The sequence below is a fragment of the Papaver somniferum genome, chromosome 8 (genome assembly GCF_003573695.1).
Source record: "Papaver somniferum cultivar HN1 chromosome 8, ASM357369v1, whole genome shotgun sequence".
In the NCBI taxonomy this organism is placed as follows: domain Eukaryota; kingdom Viridiplantae; phylum Streptophyta; class Magnoliopsida; order Ranunculales; family Papaveraceae; genus Papaver; species Papaver somniferum.
This window is the reverse complement of record NC_039365.1, coordinates 159,382,674-159,387,890: the sequence shown is the minus strand read 5'-3', so window position 1 is coordinate 159,387,890 and position 5,217 is coordinate 159,382,674. Positions and strand designations below refer to the sequence as shown.

The 5,217-nt window shown below is 31.5% G+C and overlaps 1 long non-coding RNA gene across 1 annotated transcript; it reads left to right on the top strand.

Annotated features, from left to right (window-relative positions):
- Window positions 1–2,530: 2,530 nt before the first annotated feature.
- LOC113304135 lies at window positions 2,531–3,414 on the top strand. Its single transcript, XR_003338059.1, has 3 exons — window positions 2,531–2,616; window positions 2,724–2,830; window positions 3,309–3,414. It is a non-coding gene; the product is annotated as an uncharacterized LOC113304135 (long non-coding RNA).
- Window positions 3,415–5,217: the final 1,803 nt, after the last annotated feature.

Here is a 5,217-nt window from a genome sequence, read left to right as displayed (position 1 = left end):
TCTTTCTTTCTTTCTTTTTTTAGGTTCTGAAGTTTTGGTTATAGCCGTAGGATATTTCTTTTAACAAAGATTGAGATTTTAAAACGATCCATAAGATAGTGTAAAGATTGAGTTTACAGAATTTGGGTAAAGTGACAAATGTAAAAACGATCTTAGAAAATACAAGAGATTGGCTTCGCTTGCTGGTTTGCATCACTGAGATCTAATATTTGTTGGATAATGTATAAAGTCGTCTAATGTCGACGACTTCAATTTCTTCTTTGTTCGTCATTCTATTTATTGTTGGAAGTATTGAAAGCCTAAATTAGGAAATAGATAATGACTGGAATTCCTCTGAATGTAACATAACCAGGAGCCTAGATTTGACTTGCATTCGTCACTTTGATGATTAGAGAAGCTGAGTAGTGCCTCTGGTGCGGAACTGAAGGTGTGATTACACCATCTTAAGTTGTTTTTTTCCGATATCATGAGATGATTTTAATAGCATGCTTGTCCTGTGTTTAGGTACTTTTCGAGGGAGCTTAAGAACATGGAGAAGAATAATGGATAGGTTGCATGTGGTGTAGAAACTAGTGACCTTGTCCACTCTTTGAATTTCTAGATTTTTGTAGATGTACATTTTTAAACACTAGTGTAAACTAATATTTTTAAAAAATAAAAATTATATAGTCATATGGGTATTCTTTTCGTAGATAATGAAAAGAGCTTTCTGAATATATTGCGAATTTTGGACAAACCGTTCGAAATATAAATCATTTTTTAATTATTTTTGTATTATTTAAAATTGCTGACATCATCCTATGTCACTTTGGAGTAAACTGTAAATATTTGGACTAAATTGTAAATCAGAAAGGGTATATGTGTATTTTTCATATTTTAAATATCTTTTGGACTATATTGTACCTAGTTAACTCGGGATGGATTAATCTGTACTTTTTGACGCGTTTTTAGAAATTGACGTTTAGTCCCAAAGTTAGTGGGATTTAGACACTCTAGTCCAGCGTTCTCAGGCCTAGTACTCCCTAGTCCAAAAACCCGTGTAAACAGTTTGGTCCAAATTTTTAACGAGTTAGTCCAAACTCGTAATGATCCAAATTAATCTGTTACCATAATTACCCTTCCGTATGAGCATATAGGAATAAGAATGAGTTTTTAATTTTTAGATTTCAGATTCAAATCAGGAGGGAGGCAAAGAGATATTTTGAGGCGATTTCTTGGATTCAATCATTTGTTCATCAGATTTCGATCTCAGGTTAGAGACTAAGATTTCAATCTCATCTTTCATTCGATTTTGTTTGCTACTTTGATTATGTGTTTTTGATTTATTTATTTTTTGAATGCATGAGATGAAATCGATTTTATCTTTCATCTTGCTTTTGGTCTTTTGATTTTTGTTTTTGGTTTTGATTTTGTTATTTGTTAGGTTTTGATTTTCATGAAACTCTTTTGATTTATGTTTTTCATTTTGATCTTTCTTTTTATTTGTTTTTGGATGTATGATATGAAATCGATTCGATCTTTGATTATTTATTTTTTACTTTCCATTTCTTCATCTGTGTGTTTCATTAATGGTTATTCATGGTTTACATTGACAGAATAATTGTTTTTTTTTATTTTTTGACTATGCAGAATGTGTACTTTCTTGTACACTGTATATGTTTCGATTTTTTGTGATTTAAGGTTGATTCGAAAAATTAATTCTCTAATAAATTTAAATATGTTTCAGATCTTAAGATGTTACTTCTTTGTGTTACTGGATTCGATTGATATCTTTTAGATGTGACCCAATTTTTTTATTAGTTATTTGATTTATCATTTGTGTGTTGATTGAACCTAAGAATGCTATTTTTTGAGATATTTTGTATGATATGTAGAGCTTTGATGTGTTTTTGATATATGTTTTCTGTAATATGCAGGTTATCAACCATGTTTAAGAAGATTTTGTATGCTATCTTAAATCATGGTGAGCATTCACCCCTATTTGGTAGATGTGTACATATTTGTACAGTGAAATTCTCTAACATACTTGTACACTAGTATGCTCTGTGATGAATGCATGATCTTTTTTGTTGGTATATATGCTAGATTTTGGTATTTTTCTGTAGATGTGTACTTGTTTGTATACTGAAATGCTATGTGATGAATATATGACCTGTTATACGGGTATGTATGCTAGATTTTGTTAGGTTTTTATAGAGGTGTACATGTTTTGCACACCGGGATACTCTTTGATGAATTCATGGCATGTCCCGTGGGTATGATGCTAAAATTTGTTAGTTTTATGTAGAGGTGTAAATGTTTATACACTAGTATATATTTCACTTGATATAGCATGTTGATGCACTTTAATGTATACCGTATATGTTATTGATATATGTTTTTTATTGTAATATATAGGGTACCAACCAGATCCAAGCATTCTGTCATATATTGGTACATGCATACATATTTTTACACTAAAACTTTCTCTCTGGTAAATGCATGGGTTGTTTTGTTTGATCCAATGCTTTATTTCTATTGTTTTATGCAGATGTGTACATACTTATACACTAGTATGGTCTCTCATGATTTTATATTCAGTCTTGCGGATATGGATGTTGGATTGTATTTTTGAAGGTGTGTACATAATTTTACACCATTGTGTTGTCTCAATATTATATGGAATGCTTTATTGGTATGCATATGTACCTTTATCCACCTTTGACATTTTTTTTCTGCAACAGGTGCATGAATCATGTTGTCACAGTTAATGAAGATTGTTGGAAATGGATACAATGCAGAGATGATTACCTCTTGATTATTCTATTTATAAATGGTGGATGTCACTAGGGTAAGTTTCTTTACCTTCGCAATTGAACTTGGAACCTTATTTTGAGCATAGTTCACCCTAGTAATGATGTAGATGATATTCGGATTGATGATATGTCACACTTCAAACTCGTTAGGAATTATATGATTTCATATGTTATAAATTTAGGGACTCAAGCTCAAAATGATTTTATTCAATATGGGTAGTGATATTGTTGCTTAGGTACACGATTCAAGTTGTATGTGTGTATAAAATGGTGCACGTTGTGCTGTCTCATTTATATATGGCATTTTATGGGTACGGATGTGCACATGTTGATTGTTTTTAATATGTAGATAGTTCTGCAACTAAGTGTACATAGTTGTACACATGCTTTTTCTTAATGTGTACATATTTATACACATGTTTATTGTTTTTGAATCTGCGCATGGTTCCACAACTTTATGTTGTTTTACTTTTTCCAAATCATTTCACTGGTGTTTTATGTTTTATTTTTCAGGTTGAAGATTATCACATTGATGTCTAAGAGACAGGTAAAAGCTCTTATGGACAAGATCATTAGTCCCATATCCAGGACTCCATTTGGAAGACGAAGAAATCAACGCAATAAAATTGTTAGGGAGAAGTAAAGAATACCTATGATGTGCACTGAGTGCTTTACTTACCACTCCCTTGATGATTTACTACCCTTCTTGCTTACGAATTTGTGATTTATATATTCATGTAGCTTGTTAAAATGGATGATACTATCTTATTTATTTTAAGAATCTAGTTTGGTTTTTACTTCAATACATGTGTCTTTATTTCTGCAGGTATGAATAATTTTCTAACATATCAGTACATGTTCAACATCATATGTACTTTAATTTTCTAACATGTCAGCAGATGTGCACCATCATGTACACCATTATGTACACATGATTCTTTTTTACCTATAATATACCATGTAAATCATACACAAATCTACATTTAAAACATCATTCACACTAATAATAAGATTAATTCAAGGTTTACTAGTAATAATACTTGTTTAAGAAAGTTAAGAAACATAGTTGTCAAAAGCTTAAGAAAGTTACAAACAATTTAAGCAAGTTTTAAACAAAAATCAAGTTGTTTCTCTCCTACTCGCATGCTAATCTTGGTATTCTTTATCTTCTGCGATATTTTATAGTTTGGCAGGATCACCGACAGGTTTCTCCAGATTTTGATGCTACCATCTCCAATAAGTATGTACATACCTACAAAAATCAGAAAAATTCAACTTCAAAAATTATGAAACATGTCATATATTTATGAGATAGCTTACTAGTATATACACCCAACAAATCCAACTTCGAAAATTATAGAACCCGCGATATTCGTACTCACAAAACAGATCATATATCGATGACATAACATACTAGTGTACAAGTATGTACACACCTACAAAAATCTTACAAATCCAATCTTCATGCTCACACAATAAAGGTCATATGCCCATGGCATGATACAATAGTGTATAAGTATGTAAACACCTATAAAAATGGCACAACCTAATATTCAAAACCACAAAATATGTCATATTCCCATGAGGTGATACATCAGTGTACAAGTATGTACACAACTACAAAATTAACAAATCCAACATACATGCTCACACAAAATATGACATATGTCCATGACATGATATAACAATGTACAAGTATGTACACACCTACAAAAATGGTAAAACTACAACATTCAAAACCACAAAACAGGTCATATTGCCCATGACATGATACATCGGCGTACAAGTATGTAACTCCTGAAGAAATCTAACAAAAACAACAACATGCCCACGAAATAAGCCATACATCCTTGAGCTATCATACATGTGTACAAGTCTGTACACAACCACAACATACATGCTCACACAAAATATGACATATGTCCATGACATGATACAACAATGTACAAGTATGTACACACCTACAAAAATGGAAAAACTACAACATTCAAAACCACAAAACAGGTCATATTGCCAATGACATGATACATCGGCATACAAGTATGTAACTCCTAAAGAAATCTAACAAAAACAACAGCATGCCCACGAAATAAGCCATACATCTTTGAGCTATCATACATGTGTACAAGTCTGTACACAACCACAACTAATTTAAATAAAATAGAATTCATACTCACATTACAGTCCATATACCCCTGAAATAGCATGTTATTGTACTACTCTGTGCAAAACTACAACAAATCTAACAAAAACAACGTTCATACTCACATAACAGTCAATGTATAAATCTGTACACTACCATAACAAATATGTAAACTACCAACATTCATTACCACAAAACAATCCATACATACCTGAAACAATACTGCGGTGTACAAAACTTTACACTATCACAAAAAATCTAACAAAAACGACACTCATA